The sequence below is a fragment of the Dama dama genome, chromosome 13 (genome assembly GCF_033118175.1).
Source record: "Dama dama isolate Ldn47 chromosome 13, ASM3311817v1, whole genome shotgun sequence".
Taxonomy (NCBI): domain Eukaryota; kingdom Metazoa; phylum Chordata; class Mammalia; order Artiodactyla; family Cervidae; genus Dama; species Dama dama.
The window spans coordinates 44659762-44679035 of record NC_083693.1 but is presented as its reverse complement, the minus strand read 5'-3'; positions in this window follow the sequence as shown (position 1 = coordinate 44679035).

The following is a 19274-nucleotide window of genomic DNA, read 5'->3' as shown; positions in this document are numbered from 1 at the left end:
ACGGCCAGTGTTTCAAAGTTGCTGTACCATTTGGTATTCCCAGCAAAAATGAGTGAGTTCATATGAGAGGAAACTTACTGTGGATAGGAAGAGTGACTTCTTTGATCAGCACTTAGGATAAAGAACTAAACACATTTTGCTTAGTTTCCATTGGGATCTTTTTCTATTTCAGTTTCCCCATCCATACAGCACAGACCTTTATTCTCAGGCTCCTGCGAGGAGACCTATGGTTCTCCAGTGTTGTCTGTGATTGAATGGTTTAGTGTACCTATTTCAGGGGTAGGAAGATAGCAAGGCAGTTTGTCTATAACCCTAATGCCAAATTTTCCTTTTGTGTTATTTTGTTTCAAATTCAGGTAGGCAAATAGAATCAATACTGTATTTATATATTGCCCTTCCCAACACCAATAGTAGTATTTTTAACTGAAAAAAGCTAATCCATAATATGATAAAATATGAAATCATATGAAAGAGTATACTTTTAACAGTTACTACACTTCCTACTCCTGGTTCTAATCAGCCTTTCCAGAGTTAAAAACTAGTTTTTTTTCCCAAGAAATATTCTAGGTATAGTTGTGCATTTGTATGTGGGTAATTATTTTAAATAAATTGTTTCTTAATCTTCCTTGTTTCACTTAAACATATATCTTGGTGATCATTCAATACAGTATATTTGAGAGCTAGTTCATTCTTTCTGACTGCAGAAATGTATTCCATGTTACAGCTGTACTATGTACTTATTTGGCCAGTATCTTATTAATTGACATATAGGTTGGGTCTTTTCTTTAGTTACTGAAACACTGCTTCACTAATACCCTGTGTGTGAGTGAGTACATTTGTAGCCCACATTCCTAGAAGTGAATATGCTGTATCAAAGAGTAAGTGGAAGTAAAATTTGATACTTACAACTATTGTCAAATTACTTTCCAGAGGGAATTCTCCTACCAATGGCAGTTGAGAATGCCTGTTTCTCTATATCTTTTCTAATATTGCATAATATCAAATATTTTGATCTTAACAACTTTACTTTTTGAAAAGAAGATTAGATTTTCTTGTTGATGCTACAAATGCCATCAGGGTATAGCTTATTTGCCTTTTTGTTTGATATGAAAGTCAAAGTGACAAGAATGTATCAGTTTCATTTAACTCTTGATGAAAGAACTTTATAGAAAAAGGTGTGTGTAAATTCTCTGTTCTTACCCTCATACTTCAACCCCCAAATTCAAACATACTTTTTAGGTTTCTTTAAAAAAGCATGCACTTGGATACAAAACATTATTCTAATTTCTAATATGTGCAGCTCCATTTGCAAAGAGCAAAACTAGCTATAACAGGTATGTAATTTCATGGTGTCTTATATAAGTAGTCATATTTTGTGAGGAGAAAATGCCAATGAGGCATAGTTAAAGGTCACCTATTTTAATGAACCAGTTTATGACTCATGGTTTTACCCTTACTTTTCTTTCACTTTTTTTTAGTCAGTTATACTTTGATTAGCATAGAGATTGTCTAATAATTGTAGTATTTCAAGTTTAAATAATTCTTTATCCAGTGTCCTTCTTCATCCAGAATTAAAAGCTGGTGAATTCTTACAAGCTGGGAGGGAGGGAGGAAGACAAAAGTAAGGAGGGAGGAGTTGGGACAGAGAGAAGGAGGGATTACAAAGGTGAAGTGGGAAATAGCTTAAGGAGAAGAAAGCTTGGGTCTCTGTTTTGTTAGCGTCCTCCTGAAATAGGAGGATTTCTCTGAGAAAAACGAATCCTGTTTCCAGGCTGAGTGGATGCTGTATTTTTTTCGTGTGACTTCATTTTATCTGTTATATTTACTTAGATTCATTGTCTCTCTACTCCTGACTCTGTTGTTGATAGAACATGGATATCTCATCAGCAAAATAGTAATCAACTTAATTCTTCCTAAATGACGTTAGTAATAGTTCTCCGACTCATTCTCCAATCCCCACATCTAACTCCCCTTCCAGGCTTTTAGGTGACATGGGACCTCTGCTCTGATGATTTTGAAAAATACTATATTGCTGCCTCAAATTATATTTAAACAAACAGAAATTCACATTTACCCAGTAGGGACAATAGCAGAGCTTCATAGTGTCACTGTGGCTTTCTCTGGGGAAGGTACTAGTTAAGCTTATGTTAGTTGAGAGCGTTCTATATATAAGGTCAATGTGCTATTTTATTGAATCATCACAAGCCCTGTGAAGTAAGTATTGTTATTCTGGTTTTATAGATTAGGAAACTAAATCATCAAGGCTAAGGACCTTGTCTAAATCATAGGGCTCAAGTCACCAGAGCCAAGTTTGGAGCCTACTCTAACTTAGAGCTACATTTTTTTTTCTACCACACTAATTTGCTTAAATGTGTTGATGTTTATAGTTTCTGTAAGACAGTGTACACGAAAGTATCTATATAGTATTTTTAACCTGACGCTGGGAAAGATTGAAAGTAGGAGGAGAAGGGGCCAACAGAGGACAAGATGGTTGGCTGGCATCACCAACTCAATGGACATGAATTTGAGCAAGCTCCAGGAGATGGTGAAGAATAGGGAAGCCTGGCAAACTGCAGTTCATGGGGTCAGAGTCGGACACGACGAGGGACTGCACAGCCACAATATCAATGCTCAAGGATAGTTTTCCTACGTATTTAATGACTTTATATTTCCTTTAACATAGAGTAAACAGAAGTGAACAGTTAAATAATTTAAAACTTACCAGACCTATGAAGAGATAGAGATAAAATAATAATTACATACCCATGTTCCCACAACACAACCCAGGAACCAAAACATTTTGTGCTTGCTAAGTTGCTTCAGTCATGTTTGACTCTTTGCGGCCCTATGGACTGTAGCCCACCAGGCTTCTCTGTCCATGGGATTCTCCAGGCATGAATACTGGAGTGGGTTGCCGTGCCCTCTTCTAGGGGATCTTCCTGACGCAGGGATAGAACCTGTGTCTCTTATCATTGGCAGGCAGGTTCTTTACCACTAGCGCCACCTGTTAAAGCTGTGCTGCATTGTCTGTACTTCTCCCCTGTCATTTACGTTCCTTCCCACCCTTTCTTACATCTTCCTGCAGAGAAAACCGCTATCCTGAATGTGGGATTTATCATTCTCATTTATTTTTCTGATCCATAGGAAATACAGATATCCCCCACTTTTCAGAAGTTTGCTTTACACTACTTGGCTTTTACAGAAGACCTACTTTGATATCTGTTTTTGCTAATCAAATGAAGTTGAAGAGGGCTTTTACTTTTAGGAAAAAAAGATAAAATGTAAAAATAGTGTTCATTGATGGTTTTGCAGTGAGTCTTTATAGAGGCAGCACACCCTGAGCTTCCCTTGTGGTTCAGCTGGTAAAGAATCCACCTGCAATGTGGGAGACCTGAGTCCCTGGGTTGGGAAGATCCCCTGGAGATGGAAAAGGCTACCCACTCCAGTATTCTGGCCTGGAGAATTCCATGGACCATGTAGTCCATCGGGTCACAATGAGTCTGAAAGAGTGAGCCAAAGACTGAGCGACTTTCACTCACTCAGGCAGAATGGTGCTGCCAAGCTCCTTCCCTGGGATCGATACTCAGTATCTCAGCATCAAGCTGCTGTAGCTTTGAACTGTGTCTGTGAGCATCTGTCTTCATCATGATTTAGTCTGTGTATTCCTTAGCAAGATATGTCCTGAGGTAGTTGTTTCCTTGCTCTATGCCATTTCAGCTTACAAAAGTTTTCCTAGGAATACTCTACTTTTGAATAGTGAAAGAAAGCTGTATGGCTGACCACTGTTAGGAATGGCCCCCTACTTTCCTCTCTTCCCAGCAATCAAAAATCTTCCTAAAACTTTACATTTGGTGGTCTTCATCCATGCGTTCAATCAACCAGATTGTATAATGCTGTGGTATTTAATACTGGAAAAATACACGTGTAAGTAGACCCATGCAGTTCAAATCCATGTTAGGGTCAACAATACATAGTAATATTTTAGACTTCTAAAATCTCTGTAGACATTCTATCATGTAAAATCAGTATATACATTCTATCATTGGCAACATACTTTTTTTCATTCAACTTCATGTTTTTTAGATTCTTATACCTTTGTAAGTATAGCTCCTGATTTTTAAGTGAAAACATTTAAAATGTTCTTCTGAAATGCTAATAGTAAAAATAATAACAATACCTTGTTTCTATGAGATAGGCCCTGTAACTGAGCACTTCACATATTAATTTATTTAATCTTAAACACTAGGTTTGATTATTCTTATTGCTAAAGCTCAGAAAGTTTAAATTATTAACATGAAGTAACAACTAGTTAATAGCAGAGCTGGAATTCCAACATGAGTATTTATAACCCTAGTTCTGCACTTTTTTTCTTTTATGCTGCACTGCCTACCTATACTGAATCCCAACTTTCATCTCATTCAATTTTCTTCAAGATCAAGGCTCCAGACTCCTGGCCCAGGGCAAGGCGCAGAGTAAGAAACAGTGATTCCCAAGTGTGCAGAAGCTGCCTTAACAATGCAGTCCCCAGGGTTACCATCTCCCCACTGCCTCTCATGGACAGAGGCAATTACCCTCTACCGTTACTGTGCAGCGGAGTGACATTTGGCATCACCTAGGGCACCTGTTTTCCGGAGACATCCTACCCATAAAAAGAAATAACTACTCCATGAATCCATCCCCCATCTAAAACCTAGGCCAGTTCACCACCATGCACCATGATTAAAAAGATGCCATAGAAAAATATAACAGGCCTTCACAAACCAGCGGATAGAGCAATTGTTAAGCAAAATTGCTGGGTCTACAATTACTACTATTATAAACTATCTATTGAAGAGCAGCCTCTGTCTCCCTCTTGACTCTTTCATTAGCACAATACTCCCACATTAGTGCCCAATTATAAACAAGCCCTATCCAAATTTACACTACTCTCCAAATTACATACACAGACTGATTACTGTTTCTTAAAAGAGCAAGATCTGTGTGAGCACTAAATACTCCTTTCCTTTGAGAGTGTGGTGGCTTTATAGTAGCCCATTTTGAATACATGTGACAACATTCTTTTAACACAGTCTGCAGAAACACGTATTGGTCTTGGAGTGTTTCTTATGAAGCTGAATTCAAGAGCAGCAGAACCCAAAGAGGTGTGTTTTCTCTTCTACCCTGGAAAGGATATTCCGTACATTTTTCCCCTTCTGTTCCCTGCCCCCTTTCTTCCTCATTGTTCTCTCCTCTCTCCTTTAGTGTCTCTGTAATTCTCCCATTTTAAATTGCCTGGCCCTTCTCTGTTTCCAATTCTCCTTTTAACCTCTTTCATTAGTAATGTTTTTCTATATGCCCTGTATTAGCAGTTCAGCCAGTTTGAGTCTCACTGTGTTCATATCTCTTCTGCCTGATGGTTTTATGTTCCTCATGATTCCTCAGGGATCTCTGGTAGGGTAGTCCTGAAAAGACACCTTTGACACTGGTGAAGCTGGTCTGCAATCCACCCTCAATAGAAGTCAAACTTCTCGTCTCACTCGTCACTCCAGGCCTCCTTTTACTTTCTCAGAACACTGACTCTTCTCAGATTGTATTTAAGAATTACCCTGAGAATTACTTAGAATAGCCAAACATTTATTTTTATGTTAGGATTTTTTGCAGATGAATTCTGGTGATTGGGAATGGAAATACAAATATATATTTGTGTGTGTGTGTGTGAATATCAGCTCTTTTTGGAGGATGAGTCACAACTCTGTGACTCCATGGACTGTAGCCCAGCAGGCTCCTCTGTCCATGGGATTTTCCAAGCAAGAATACTGGAGTGGATTGCCATGTTCTCCTCCAGGGTCTTCCTGACTCAGGGATCGGACCCAGGTCTCTTATGTCTCCTGAATTGACGTGCGGATTCTCTCTGCTCTTTTCTTTTGAAACCCGTCCATGCCTTCACCTGCTCCCGGTTGCTTGTTTATCACTCCAAGAAAGAGTCTGAACTTTGTATTAATAAACCCAGGCCCCCTATCAACAGTTTTTTTTAACCACTTTGATGTCATGGCATGCTCAGAGGGTTTGGGTTTCTCTAACATGCAAGAATTCCTAATTTTGTAACTGAAGTTATTAATTTTCGGTATGTCTTTCGATCTGTTAATAATCTAGGACGTCATATTCTTTTTTACCCTCAAATTACAAGGCAACCATCCTTATCTATTAGAATGAGATCAAAACTGTAAATAAGATCATTGTGATCCACTTTAAAATGCTCCAGTAGCTTCCACCAAGTTCAGCCTATGATCTAAATCTTTAGTCATGGTGTCTAAGGTTCTCCAGGGCTTCTCAGGTGGCTCAGCTGGTAAAGAATCCACCGGCACTGCAGGAGACCCCAGTTTGACTCCTGGGCCAGGAAGATCTGGAGAAGGAATAGGCTAGCCATTCTAGTATCCTTGGGCTTCCCCGGTGACTCAGGCAGTAAAGAATCCCCCTGCAGCCTGGGAGACCAGGGTTCAATCCCTAGGTTGGGAAGATCCCCTGGAAGAGGGCATGGCAACCCACTCCAGTATTCTTGCCTGGAGAATCCCATGGACAGAGGAGCCTGGCAGGCTACAGTCTATGGGGTCACAAAGAGTCAGACAGGACTGAGTGAGTAAGCCCAGCACAGCACAGCATAAGGTTCTGCTTAACAGGGTGCCTGCCTACCTCTCACATAACCTTGGCGCTTGCTCCTCTCTCTTAACATGCTCCAACCACATGGTCCTTCTTAAAGGTTCTCAGACTCACCATATTCACCCCTGCCTTAAAGCCTTTGCTGTTCCTACTTGCTATTTCCTCTGCCTAGAAAGTCCTTTCCCCAGATTTCAGAAAGGCTAAATTCTTGTCAATCATGGGTTAAGTTGCTTCAGTCATGTCCCACTCTTTGCGACACTGTGGACTATAAACTGCCAGGCTCCTCTGTCCATGAGATTCTCCAGGCAAGAACACTGAAGTGGGTTGCCATGCCCTCCTCCAGGGGATCTTTCCAGCCCAGGGATCGAACCACATCTCTATGTCTCCTGCATTGGCAGGTGGGTTCTCTACCACTAGCACCACCTGGGTCTCACCTTGTCAGTCATATCTTAGTTCAAATCCCATCCACCCCTTTGCAGGTCTTCCCTTGTATATATTATGTGCTTGATAAATACTTGTTGAGTCAATCAATTAAAAGTTGCTAATGCATTTAATTTCTATATAGCATATATTTTGTTTCTGTTGACCTTGATGATGTCATCTACTGTATTTTCCCATTGAGTGAAAGCAGTGGTCCAAAATTTTCTGGTGGGAGGAAGGAGAAAGCCATTCTCTATATTGTGCCCTGGTTCCATCAGATCCTGCAGTCCTTCTGTTGTTCTTTGTGTGTGTGTGTGTGTGTGTGTGTGTGTGTGTGTGTGTGTGTGTGTGTGTTTCCCTCAGTTAATTAATTTTTTAATTTTTTTTCGGTGTTATTGTTCTGTTTTTCATTTATTTTTACTAGTTGGAGGCTAATTACTTTACAATATTGTAGTGGTTTTTGCCATACATTGACATGAATCAGCCATGGATTTACATGTGTTTCCCATCCTGATCCCCCCTCCCACCTCCCTCCCCACCCCATCCCTCTGGGTCTTCCCAGTGCACCCGCCCTGAGCACTTGTCTCATGCATCCAACCTGGGCTGGTGATCTGTTTCACACTTGATAATATACATGTTTCAATGCTATTCTCTCAGATCATCCCACCCTCGCCTTCTCAGAGTCCAAAAGTCTGTTCTGTCCATCTGTGTCTCTTTTCCTGTAGGGTTGTTCTTTTATTGGGACACTTCAGCCACATGAGTAAAGTTTGATAAAGAGATGGAAAAAGTAGTGTAATCTTTTTTTTAAACATAACTAACACTTGATTGAATCTGTGAGGAGGATCAGAAGGAGGCAGTTAAGCTTTGATGCTGCAAGTATCGAGTATTTCTTAATATCAAAGTATTTCTTTGAGTATTTTTCATAGTCATATGGCTTCTACATTACCCACAATAAGTAGAAAGCAGATATTTACTGGGCAGACAAGGTGATTTATAATGCTATCTTCCTATCTTGCTTTCTGCTGCCCTATTTGAGATGGTTGATTCACATTTCTTCAACTTCCACCACTTTAATTCAAGAGAAAACGGTATTACATTTTATATATGCAAAATGTATTTTCAGCTGTTTACAAGAGCACCATATCTACCCATACTCCTTGGAGGGTAGAAACAGCACAAAAAAAGCCTTTCACTTATCATCCTTTTAGACGTGGTGTATCTAGTTTCTTCTACTTGAGCACAAGCCTGACGAGTGGTAACTCCATAGTTCTTGTCTCTTTACATCTTGTCTTCTGTGTGTGAATGAAACTGACCATTTGGCCACAAACTTATAGTAGGATTTTAGGTGCGTCATCCCTGACATAATAAAGGCTCTCTTCCCTCACTACCGTGAGATAATTCTTTCGATCCAGCCCAAAATAGAATTGGCCTTTTCTTTCCTGTTTCTTTGTCAACAGCTATTTTTGCAAGGTTTTCATTACTTGTTAATTGTTCAAACTTCCTATCTTCATTTTTCTTGTTAAGGACCGATTTTACAAATGAGTTCATTATCTCTACCATTTTAGACTCATCATTAATTTCATGCTCCTCATTTATTAGTGGACCTATTTTCTCTCTGATACTTCTTTTTCACTGCAGTATCTGTAAAATGCCTTTTTTTTTTTTTAGTTCCCTTCACTAGCTTTATTAAGTTCTTTCTACATAACTGGTAGCTTTCCTATGTTTAATTGATGTATCTCTCTCTTTATTCCAAATAGCAATTTTTCTTCATTGAATTTAATATAAGATGTTAAAATACATTTGTATTTACACTTCATATTTGCACACGTCATTCTTCAAATACATTTTAAATCTGCTCTGGTCTTAAAATACCAACAGAAGTACTAACAGAAAGAAAACGGAGATAATTCCACATCATATAAATGAATTACTGTATATAATTTATTTCTTCATCCTTAATTAGTGAAGATATTCATAATAGTTTTATCAGTTAGGCTGATAAAGAGCATAATTTAACAATGCCCTTGGCCAGGGCACATAGGAAAGCCAAGGTATAGAATTTTAGTTGCTAAACTGAAAATATTAGCAATTTTAGCAACTGTGGTCATCTGAGGAAAGAATGTGTAGGCCTGAGGTAAGTAGCATGGAGCTAGGTAGGGAAGAGCTGCTTCTAGATCACGACCATTCCTAAATGCTTCTAACCAAGTCTCTTGCTCTTTCCGTTTGCTAGAGTTTCTGTATCTTCATTTTGATTCTCATCTTCCTGTAGTTCTTAGAAATGTGGGAGTAGCAATGGAAAAGGGAGAGGATGTATTTGCAAGTAGAGAACCCTGGCAGAATCTAGGCAGAAAAAAATACTGTAATCCATGATTCCTAATCCAATGCTCTATAGTAGCGCAGTTGGATACAGGAGGCCTGGGGTTTTCTTGTAGGTTTCCTGCTACATGACTTCTTGACCAATGGGCTTTCTCATTTGAAAAATGTCAGGGCTGAATTGGATGATAGCTAAAATTCCTTTGAAGTGTTCTAGATGATTCTTAAAATTTGAAGTTTATTAAGTCATTCATGGGCTTCCCTGGTGGCTCAGATGGTGAAGAATCAGCCTGCAATGCAGGAAACCTGGGTTCAATCCCTGGGTCAGGAATATCCCCTGAAGAAGGGAATAGCAGTCCACTCCAGTATTCTTGTTGGGATAACCCCATAGACAGAGAAGTCTGGTGGGCTATGGCCATTAGATTGAAAAAAGTCGGACACCTCTGAATGGCTAACACTTTCACTTTTAAGTCATTCACTAGGAGACTTATTTATGCATTGGAATTGTTAGGCTCCTATTAAAGTATTTCTGTTTCTTCCTTGGAACTCTAAATGAGCCTGGCTATTTTGTACACCACATACGTGGCAGTCCGCAAAAGCAAGTCCTGTGGATACTGGCCTGTGTTTGATGTTAATACCCAGGGCTCCTGTTTGCCTAACCCCCCAGTGATTTTGTTTATAATCCAGTTTCACTTAGCTTTAAACTTTTAGTGTGTATGTCCTGACGTTGAACTAACCTTTCACCCATCAAGAGTTGGTGTTCTTTAGGGCTCTCTGTTTCATATGGCCTCAGTGTTCTCAACTGAACTAGGACAAATCTTTAACTTTAATCTTAACTTACTACTCAGGAGAGAACTCTCACTTGACTCTAGATCTCCATTTCTGGAGGTCAAAGCAAATTAGTCGCTGATACACACTGACCTTTGTATGGCTGGGATCATATATCAGATTATTATTTATTAAATATTTTGTCTTTGGGAAGATTTTTTCAGAGACAGAATTCTGCCATTTGTAAAAACTGCTAACCTACTTTATCAAATCTGCTAAGGAAATCAAATGAAATAATTTCTGTTAAGCTTCTTAGACCGGAAAAGGTCAGTTTTCATTCCAATCCCAAAGAAAGGCAATGCCAAAGAATGTTCAATCTACCACACAATTGCACTCATCTCACTCACTAGCAAAGTAATGCTCTCAAAGTTCTCCAAGCCAGGCTTCAACAGCATGTGAACTGTGAACTTCCAGATGTTCAAGCTGGATTTAGAAAAGGCAGAGGAACTAGAGGTCAAATTGTCAACATCTGTTGGATCATAGAAAAAGCAAGAGAGTTCCAGAAAAACATCCACTTCTGCTTCATTGACTACACCAAAGCATTTGACTGTGTAGATTACAACAAAATGTGGAAAATTCTGAAAGAGATGGGAATACCAGGCCACCTGACCTGCCTCCTGAGAAATCTGTATGCAGGTAAAGAAGCAACAGTTAGAATCAGATATGGAACAACTGATTGGTTCCACATTGGTTCCACATCAAGACTGTATATTGTCACCCTGCTTATTTAACTTCTATGCACAGTACATCATGTGTAATGCTAGGCTGGATGAAGCACAAGCTGGAATCAAGATTGCCAGAAGAAGTATCAATAACCTCAGATATGCAAATGACACCACCCTATGGCAGAAAGTGAAGAAGAACTAAAGAGCCTTTTTTTTTTTTTTTCTAAAGAGCCTCTTGATGAAAGTGAAAGAGGAGTGTACAAAAATTGGCTTAAAACTCAACATTCAGAAAACTAAGATCATGGCATCTGGTCACATCACTTCATGGCAAATAGATGGGGAAATAGTAGAAACAGTGACAAACCTTATTTTTTTGGGCTCCAAAATCACTGCAGATAGTGACTGCAGCCATGAAATTAAAAAGACGCTTACTCCTTGGCAGGAAAGTTATGACCAACTTAGACAGCATATTAACAAGCAGAGACATTGCTTTGCCAACAAAGGTCCTTCTGGTCAAAGCTATAGTTTTTCCAGTAATCATGTATGGATGTGAGAGTTGGACTATAAATAAAGCTGAGTCTCCAAGAATCAATGCTTTTGAACTGTGGTATTGGAGAAGACTCTTGAGAGTCCCTTGGACTGCAAGGAGATACAGTCAGTCAATCTGAACGGAAATCAATCCTAAATGTTCATTGGAAGGACTGATGCTGAAGCTGAAACTCCAATACTTTGGCCACCTGATGCAAACAGCTGACTCATGGGAAAAAGCCCTGATGCTGGGAAAGATCGAAGGTGGGAGGAGAAGGGGACGACAGAGGATGAGATGGTTGGATGGCATTGCTGACTTGATGGACATGAGTTTGAGTAAACTCTGGGAGTTGGTGATGGACAGGGGAGCCTGGCGTGCCTCAGTCCATGGGGTCGCAGTTGGACATGACTGAGCAACTGAACTGAAGCTTCCTTATAAAGTTTCTTCTGCATCTCTGTGTGCAAGTCCCTAAGATAATATCTTTTCTGACCCTGCTTCTTATTCTTTTTAAACTTATATACGTGTGTACGTGTGTGTGTGTATATTTTCACATATACTCCCACTTCTTTCCCATTCCCTGAAATAATCTCCAAATTTTTTTCAATCTGGGCTTCCCTGGTGGTTCAGATGGTAAAGAATCCACCTGCCATGCAGGAGACCTGGGTTCAATCCCTGGGTTGGGAAGCTCCCTTGGAGGAGAACATAGCAACCAACTCCAGTATTCTTGCCTAGATACTAACAATTCCAATGCATAAATAAGTCTCCTAGTGAATGACCTAAAAGTGAGACTGTTAGCCATTCAGTGATGTCCAGAGGAGCCTGGTAGACTATAGTCTATGGGGTCGCAAAGAATTGGACATGGCTAAGCAATTCCTATTCATTTCTCAAGACCCAGCTTGAAGGTTACCTCTTCCAGGCAGAGAAAGTGATGTTCTCCTCCATGGTCATTATGTACTTTGTTTACATATTTAGCCATCATTATAGCAGAAGTGGCAGCAGTCCCATGGATAATAGGCTTTGAACACTTCATACATGATTGCATTGTACATCTCTTATTTCATTCTAAATCAACAATATCAAGAAATAAGTGACCTTGTAAAGCATTATGGAATTTAAAGAATCTTCCATTCAGTTAAAGAAGGTAGCTTTCTTAAGGTCGTTATGGGAAACTGGGGTTAAATAACTTGCTGAACATCTACTGATTAGAAAGGGCCTAAACATAGACCAGAACCCAAGACTTAGCCCTCTCACTCCACCATATGACCTTAAAGGATCATCACAAGGGGATCAACAGAATCTACTTAAGCAGCTGTGACCAAGGGTAAAGAATCTGCTCTCAGAGCTTTATTTTATTCTCACTGTCATGGTTTTGTGGTGCTGCATTTCCCTGTTCTGTATCACTTAATCTTTTCTGCTTTTGTGATTTCACTTTTTATAGTTCTTCAGTTCAGTTCAGTCGCTCAGTCATATCTGACTCTTTGCAACCCCATGGACTATTGCATGCCAGGCTTCCCTGTCCATCACCAACTCCCAGAGCTCACTCAAACTCATGTCCATCGAGTTAGTGATGCCATCCAACCATCTCATCCTCTGTTGCCCCCTTCTCCTCCTGTCTTCAATCTTTCCCAGCATCAGGGTCTTTTCCAATGAGTCAGTTGTTCACATCAGGTGGCCAAAGTATTGGAGTTTCAGCTTCAACATCAGTCCTTCCAATGAACATTCAGAATTGATTTCCTTTAGGATTGACTGGTTGGATCTCCATGCAGTCCAAGGGACTCTCAAGAGTCTTCTCAAACACCACCATTCAAAAGCACTGATTCTTGGGCACTCAGCTTTCTTTATAATCCAACTCTCACATCCATACATGACTACTGGAAAAACCATAGCTTTGACTAGATGGACCTTTGTTGATCAAGTAATGTCTCTGCTTTTTAATATGCTGTCTAAGTTGGTCATAACTTTCCTTCCAAGGAGCAAGCCTCTTTTAATTTCATGGATGCAGTCACTATCTGCAGTGATTTTGGAGCCCAGAAAAATAGCCACTGTTGCCACTGTCTCCCCATCTATTTGCCATGAAGTGATGGGACTGGATGCCATGATCTTAATTTTTTGAATGTTGAGTTTTAAGCCAACTTTTGTACATTCCTCTTTCACTTTCATCAAGAGGCTCTTTAGTTCTTCTTTGCTTTTTCCATAAGGTTGGTGTCATCTGCATATCTGAGGTTATTGATATTTCTCCTGGCAATCTTGATTCCAGCTTGTGCTTCATCCAGCCTGGCATTACGCATGATGTATTCTGCATAAAAGTTAAATAAGCAGGGTGACAGTATACAGTTTTGATGTACTCCTTTCCCAATTTGGAACCAATCGGTTGTTCCATGTTCTCAGGAGGCCAGGTGGTCTGATATTCCCATCTCTTTCGGAATTTTCCACAGTTTGTTGTGATCCACACAGTCAATGACTTTGGCATAGTCAATGAAGCAGAAGTAGATGTTTTTCTGGAACTCTCTTGCTTTTTCTATGATCCAACAGATGTTGGCAATTTGACCTCTAGTTCCTCTGCCTTTTCTAAATCCAGCTTGGACATCTGGAAATTCATGGTTCACATACTGTTGAAGCCTGGCTTGGAGGACTTTGAGAGCATTACTTTGCTAGTGAGTGAGATGAGTGCAATTGTGCGGTAGTTTGAACATTCTTTGGCATTGCCTTTCTTTGGGATTGGAATAAAAACTGGCCTTTTCCAGTCCTGTGGCCACTGCTGAGTTTTCCAAATTTGCTGGCATTTTGAGTGCAGCACTTTCACAGCATCATCTTTCAGGATTTGAAATAGCTCAACTGAAATTCCATCACCTCCACTAGCTGTGTTCATGGTGATGCTTCCTAAAGCCCACTTGACTTCACATTCCAGGATATCTGGCTCTAGGGTAGTGATCACAGTATCTTGGTTATCTAGGTCATGAAGATCTTTTTTGTATATTTCTTCTGTATATTCTTGCCACCTCTTCTTAAAATCTTCTGCTTCTGTTAGGTCCATACCATTTCTTTCCTTTATTGTGCCATCTTTGCATGAAATGTTTCCTAAGTAGCTCTAATTTTCTTGAAAAGATCTCTAGTCTTTCCTGTTCTGTTGTTTTCCTCTATTTCTTTGCATTGATCAGTGAGGAAGCCTTTCTTATCTTTCCATGCTATTCTTTAGAACTCTACATTCTTCCTTTCTTACAATTGGCAGAACTTTTAAATAGTATTCACATTAAAACTCTCAATTTCTCTGTTTGGAATTCCTCCAGGTTTATACTGAGTTCAGAATTACTTATTTTGTTTTTCTTTTTATTTCCAAGAAACTTTGCCTTCCCTGTAAAAATCCCTTCTTTCAAATCTAAGCATCTTAATTTGACTATTACTTGTCTAATTTAGTTCAGCACTATATGAGGGTATTTCTCTAATTTCCAGTCTTGGTGGGAGGAGTTATAGAGCACTCTGGGCTTGTGGCACGGGCTTCCCTGGTGGCTCAAATGGTGAAGAATCTGCCTGTGATTCAGGAGACCTGGATTCAATCCCTGGGTTGGAAAGATCTGCTGGAAAAAGGAATATTTACCCACTCCAGTATTTTTGTCTGGAGAATCCCAAGGACAGAGGAGCCTGGCGAGCTACAGTCCATGGGGTCGCAAAGAGTTGAACCTGACCGAAGGACTGACACTTTCACGTTCACTTTCTGGCTTTGTAGCAGAGAAAAAGCATCTTTCAGGTTAATACTAATTTTCAAAAAGAAAAAAAAAAGCCTTTTGCAAAAAATCCTAGATGTTCTGATATTTCCCATGAGGTACTATCGTATTATGAAACAATATCCTTCTATCCCTTACTCTCAGTTAGTCATGAGATATTGAATATTTACCATATTATAGCCACTTTGTAGAGGCTTTATCTGCATATTAATATGTTTATTCCCATAATTTTAAAACACTTAGATTGTGTCTCCATTTAATGCCAAACAGCTACAATGTTCAAGGCATCCTATGTGCCTCCTTAAGTGGTAATTGGCTCCCAAGGACTGGCTTTTCAGGAGAGAATGAGTCCATTACTAATTTATGAGAATATTACACAGTAAATCTTGATCAAGTAGACAGTCCAATCAAATTATTTATATGAAATGCCCTCTAACGGGCTTCCCAGGTGGCTCAGTGGGTAAAGAATCTACCTCCAATGAGGAGATGCAGGCAGATGTGGGTTTGATCCCTGGGTCAAGAAGATCCCCTGGAGGAGGGCATGGCAACCCATCCCCAATATTCTTGCCTGAAGAATCCCATGGACAGAGGAGCCTGATGGGCTACAGTCCATCAGGTTGCGAAGAGTCAGACACGACTAAAGCAACTGAGCATGCACAAGGAAAAATAGGTGAAAAGCCAGATTAATAATCTTGTAGAGACATTATAAAATCTATAACTTGCAACATATGTACCACAAAGTTAATTTTGTGTATTGGAATTTATGATGATCCAAGGTGTTCACAGTGATAATTCCATAATTTTCAGTGATCAAAGGAAAATGCATATCTGATCCCTATGGTATTAAGGAAAGAGGAATACTGTATATGAGAAAGATTTTCAGTAATAAAAACTGAAATAGAAAGAGGTGTCTGTTTCATCACAGAATTAAATTAACCAGAACATCCCATTCTTCAAGTATTTCCATTAATCAAGGTTTTACTATACTTTTAGATAGGAAGTCTAATCAAAACTATCTGAGAATTCAGGGTATTGGAATGTCACTTACTAAAGATCTCAAATATGCTTTGCAGAGCTTTTAGACTATGACTTTTAGGGAACATTCTCTGGTCAAAAGACCATTTGCCTATACAGTGTCGCATAGTACCTTAAACAATTGTCACTATAATCCGATTTCCTTGTCAAACAGGAGTGGCGTTATTCTGTGATTGCATGTGGCTAGATACATATGAAGGCACAATAAAATGCAGAGATGTGTTGATATATTCAAGACATGGCTTAAAAAATGAAGAGATCTTCATGGAATCAAGATAGCCTTGTTTACTGGATCCACTTGCTCTTTAGACACTTGAGCGATTCAGGCAGAGGTACAGTTTTTGGATCCTTTTGTTTTAAATTGTATCATCCATTACCTAAATGCATTTTTAGCCAGCAAGAAATGGCAGAGCCCAAGGATTTATAACATCAACACTCCCAGAATCAGAAAAACGGTGATTCAGCTCATGGTTTCTTAAAAGGTATTAACATGCTTATATATGTCTGTCCTTTCCATATTCCCCCCCCCCCAAATCTCAAATATAATATGAATATTTTATAGTTATGTTTAGTAATGAGCACCCAATCCAACCTTAAAATGACTCCTCTTTTAATTAGCACATTAGTCACTCAGTAAAAATTGAGTTGGATGAATTATTCAAATAGAATTCAGCAGAGGTTCAGGAGCAAATCTGAGAGACAGTGGAAAGAGGAAACAAGGCGGTCTAGTATTTTTCACTCACAGAAGGTTAAAGAGGGACCCTGCAAAGCTAAGGAGAGGGGCTCATAAGGGCTGTTTGTTAGTAGAGGAGGCTGTAGAATGTGTCTGATGCTGCCAGTGTCTGAGGATGACCTTGAAGCAATGATAAACACCAAGCAAAGGAGGGGAACACGTGTTGGTGAAGTAATACTTCTTTATCTTTTGCTTTCATAGCTTAAATTAAACCCCAAAGAATACTGCTGTGTACATTTTGGGATGAACTCTCACTAGGCATTCACCTAGTGCCTAAAATACTTTGAACTGCACAGAAACATTCACGTTGAAGTTTTATTGCCTCAGGATAATTCTGTAATTTAGTGCAGAGAAATGGTCCGATTAGCAGTTGGGAGCAGCAGGGGGAAGCTAACTAGAGTAAAGAGGTGAGAGAGTCAGAACTTAATTCCTCAAGCACAAAAAAGAAAAAAAAAACAAAAACAAAAAACTGCTCATGGGAAGTGGAAGTGGGAAAAAGCAGAAGGGAGTAGAAGTCAGTGGCAGTGGTATTTGGAAACAGAAAATGACTTTTAAAATACTGCAAGGCCAAAGTCCATAAAAACAAGCAGGGAAAAATCCCCTCAAGGATTTAGACTTTCTCATGAAATTGTTCAGACGAATGGATGATAAACAAAGCATGAACCCTGCAAGATAGATCCCTATCCCATAGGTTTGGGTGAAGACAAGAAATAACAGGGTTGAGAGGAGAGTAGCCATGAAAATCAGCCTGGCTCTCCAGGTAATTTATCTGCAAAAGACATTTGCTTGAACTATTTATTTTTGGTTGCTATTCCCTTTCCATTTCATGTTGCTTTAGTCAGAGAAAAACACTTGAAGGCAGGAAGCCTGCTGGGTTGTACTTTTTTCACGCTGAGTGAGCCATTTCCCTGGGCTCAGTAGGAACTAGTTTGACTTTAGCCTGATGTGCAACCTTAAGGAGAGATCTTGACTTCAAGAAACCAGGAGTCCTTCCCTGGCCGTTTTCATGAAGTGGGTTAATTTAGGACATCCTTGGCTGGTTCCAGAATATTTGGATTACATGGGGGTCCAGGGGTCATTACCTAGTGACCAAAATCCCCATCAGTCTCCCAGAACAGACCCTGATTCACTTCCACTCTCAGAATGGTCATCCATTAATCTACATGCCCGCCTGAACTGTCAGGCCCAAATTTAGTCTATACCCTTAACCCAGAAATAACCATCATTTGACTCAAGCATGCTTTGCTTCCCACTGATCATTTTCTGTAATCGTTTGACCCCAGAATAGACTTGGGCCAAAGAAATCTGTTCCTACCTACAAAAAATCATTGAAGATTAGCAAAATCCTACACTGACCAGGAGGTCTCTTTCTCCCACTGGGCCCTCACCAGAGGTGAAATTCTATTCCCTACAAGGAACATATAGAAACTAGTTCATTTTAGTTGAAATTATATTGTCTTTTAGCTTGTTTATTTGATCCATACTATTGTGCACTGATGTGTTTATTTCTACCGTTACTGCCCATCAAAATGTTAAGCCTTCCTGAGAGAATGGGAAACAACGCTGTGTATTTGTCATTCTGGGTACCTGCACATAGTCAAACAATAAAGTGTCTAAAATTAAAATAAAGTGTAAAAGCGTTTCTCACATTCTCCATAGGTAAACACAATTAACATTTCTGGTAGCGATTATTTCAACTTTTATTTCTTGACAAACTTCAGACAGTTCTTAGAAGTATGAAGATTTGAGCATTGTAACCCTGATTTTTTTTAGCTGTATTGTTATTGTTTCATTGTCAAGTCATGTAAAATTTATATTCTGACTTATGGATAGTTCTCATTTTATTCATAGGTTGTCTAATAGTTTAAACAGAATAAAAGCATTCTTTGAAGTTTGTCATATACGTGTTATTCACTCTAGATCTATGTTGTATGACTGAACTTATAGAGAAAAGAATATGATTCTTATGTTGAATCTCTGCTCAAATGAAAAGGATTTGTGTGCAAAGTTTTCAATGCATTTCTTTCTAATTTCCTTTCTGCTCTCTTGTTTTTGTTGAGCTCATATTTTGCTGCCTTTGTTTCTTTTGTATCGTATCACCCTTTTTCTTATATTATTCTTCTGTTGCTTTGGAATGTTGTCTTGAGAGGTTGTACAATTTAGGAGTCCATGCATGCTTCAAAATGTCTTTATTTTGCCTTCATATTGGTTGTTGACTTCATTTTAGCTAGAATTCTATTACCTTTTAGCTTGTTTATTTGATTCCTACTAATGTACTTATTGCTACTCATGTTAGCCAACAAGATTTAGGCAGCCCTGAGGAAATAGGACATGGGATTGAATAAATGTGGGGGGAGGAGTGAGGAGAAGGAAGATTAAGCTGATATAGTTTG